This window comes from Chiloscyllium plagiosum, chromosome 19, assembly GCF_004010195.1.
Source record: "Chiloscyllium plagiosum isolate BGI_BamShark_2017 chromosome 19, ASM401019v2, whole genome shotgun sequence".
NCBI classification, from domain to species: Eukaryota; Metazoa; Chordata; class Chondrichthyes; order Orectolobiformes; family Hemiscylliidae; genus Chiloscyllium; species Chiloscyllium plagiosum.
This window is the reverse complement of record NC_057728.1, coordinates 25464432-25467503: the sequence shown is the minus strand read 5'-3', so window position 1 is coordinate 25467503 and position 3072 is coordinate 25464432.

Below are 3072 nucleotides of genomic sequence, written 5' to 3'. Positions count from 1 at the left end.
TGCTGTGAACTTCGCCCAAACTGGATCCTCCAAGATTAGTTGTGAAATTCACTGTTTGTTAATTTTCCCAGATGCACTCCGATGTCCAGCGACACATGAATTCAAAAACAGCAAAGGCAGTAACTGTGCAGGTGTTCGCTCTCTCTCTCTCTCTCCTGCACTGTCCTCACCATATGCTTCCCTTGTCTGTTCTTCTCCCTTTTAAAACTGCTGTTGCTTTGACTTTTTTTCCCCCCCAAAGTTCCAAAACAATGTAACAGTATATAAAACAGTAATTGCTGCTCCTGGAATTTGAGGAAATCACCTCCAACACCTAAAATACCTCAAAAAAAGGAGCAGCTCTTACAGCCAGAAATTTTTCCCGTCCTTCATCTTGGATTACCCAGAATCCTCAAGATGTACTGTAATCCTTCAACAATCCTTGAATTTTAAAACAGTCCTTTTCCATCTCAGTTCATAATCAAAAATATATACAGTCTTTACACAATGGCCACATACAACCCACATCCATGGACGCTGGCTTCTGATATTTGCCAACTTCTCTGCACTATCATGGCATATCTCCAAATCATCCTCAGTACACTACTGCTTGTGATTTGTAGTGCTGCCACAAGGACATTTTGCATGCAGGAACAGCCGTGCAGCTCATGGATTGGACCAGGCTGTATTTTACGGTTGCTTGCTTACTTTTTTTAGAGCTCACTCACTTAATGCTCACAGCATCCCTGCCTTGTCTTGCCCTTTAGCATTTTGCACCATCTGTTAACAGGTTTACAGTAGTTCTATGTTGACTTCCTTTTCATGCAGACGCTAAGCCAAGAAGCTGGTCATGGTTGTCAGCAGTAATCAGTCATGGGGATGGAAATGTTCCTGTATGGGCACCATGTCAATGTTGCATCTGCACCGTGTGCTGGCAGTGTACGTACTGCATGCACTTTAAGCAAATTGCCACGTCTCTAAGTCCTACAGGAGTAATCTTCAGTGAAGTCAAGAAGACATCCTTCAATCAAGGGTTCCTGTCTCAGTAAATCAAAGGCAGTCTCCAATATTAATCCCTGGACATCAGCATGGTTATTCAACCACTCAGTCCACAGAGTCAGGATCCTCATAATGGATTTTGAGCTAATAATAGGAACTTCACTACGAGTCTTGGCTGTTTTTGAACTGTTGTGAGTCATTTTTCTCTGGAGTGAAAGGAAGGGAGGGATTGAGTGAAATGCAAATGAGTGGTATAACTGTTACTGATAATGCAGGTAAATTGGGGAAAGTTGGGGATTCTGAGTAAGTGAGTAGGCAGCATAGAAGCCATGCTGGTTGGTGGTGTGGAAGTAATTGGATGGGTAAGAGTGAGTGAGGGAAGATAGTTCCTAAGTATTGTGGAAAGAGTGGTAGAACATGAGCATTGGAGAGACATCTGTGCATTAGCAGAGATGGAGTGAGTAGAGAGCAGAGAAGACAGTGGCATTCTACCTTGGCAGATCAGAGAATATCATTGATTCATAACAAAAAGAACAAAGAAAATAACAGCACAGGAACAGGCTGTTCGGCCCTCTAAGTCTGTGCTGATCCAGATCCTTTATCTAAACCTGTCGTCTTTTTCTAAGGATCTATATCCCTCTGCTCCCTGCCCATTCATGTATCTGTCTAGAAACATCTTAAATGGTACTATCATGCCCGCCTCTACCACCACCACTGGCAAAATGTTCCAGGTATCCATCACCCTCTGCGTAAAGAATTTTCCACGCGTATCTTCCTTAAACCTCTTCCCTCTCATCTTGAATTTGTAACCTCTAGCAATTGAGTCCCCCACTCTTGGGAAAAAGCTTCTTGCTATCCACCCTGTCTATACCTCTCATGATTTTGTAGACAATCAGTTCCCCCCCCTCAAACTCCGTCCTTCTAATGAAGATAATCCTGATCTACTCAATCTCTCTTCATAGCTAGTGCCCTCCATACCAGGCAACATTGTGGTGAACTTCCTCTGCACCCTCTCCAAAGCATCCATATCCTTTTGGTAATGTGGCAGCCAGAACCATATGCAGTATTCCAAATGTGGCCAAAACAGAGTCTTGTACAACTGGAACATGACCTACTAACTCTTATATTCAATGTCCTGTCCAAAGAAGGAAAGCATGCTGTATGCCTTCTTGACCACCCTATCGACCTGCATTACCATGTTCAGGGTACAATAGATCTGAACACCCAGACCTCTCTGTACATCAATTTTCCCCAGGGCTTTTCCATTTACTGTATAGTTTGCTCTTGAATTGGATCTTCCAAAATGCATCACCTCGCATTTGCCCAGATTAAACTCCATCTACCATTTCTCTGCCCAAGTCTCCAGTCTATCTATATTCTGCTGCATTCTGACAGTCTCTTCACTATCTGCTATTCCATCAATCTTAGTGTCACCTATAAACTTGCTAATCAGACCACCTATACCTTCCTCCCGATCATTTATACTGCTGTCTTTCCTCCAAATGGCTGAGACTACAGTGACCTAAGTGGCAATGTAATACCAGGCTGGCAGGATTTGCTGTTGTGGACTCCTCACCTGTCCTATGGGAAGAGGATGTCGCTCCTTTGCACCACTCCGTCCAACAGGACCTCCTGGTACCTGTCCACAAAGTGGGAATATTATTTCCGCATATCTACCACATCCAGGGCAACACCATGAACTGTGCAGGGCAGCTCTGGACTAATAATGCTTGACTGGGTACACAGCATATTAAAGATAGCACCAGCGACACTAGATACTCTGGCAGTGACAAGTGGGAAATTTGGGCTAGCATCAGACAACACTTGCTGTAGGGCCATGGTAGGTTCTTAATGAGGTGTATTTGGGACAATAGCATGAGAAAACTCAATGCAACTCAATAAAAATAACACATTTCCACAATAGAAAGATTCAGCCCAGTATTTTTCACTAAAAATTACAAATATTCATTTAAACGCTAATCAATAATAACTAAAAATAGCACAAAGTCCACTTTGACAAAGTATTGCCTCAAAAGTATTTATCTTAGATAATGCAGTGCAGTGAGTTCAGAGCTGCTGCTCTTGGCTGTTAAG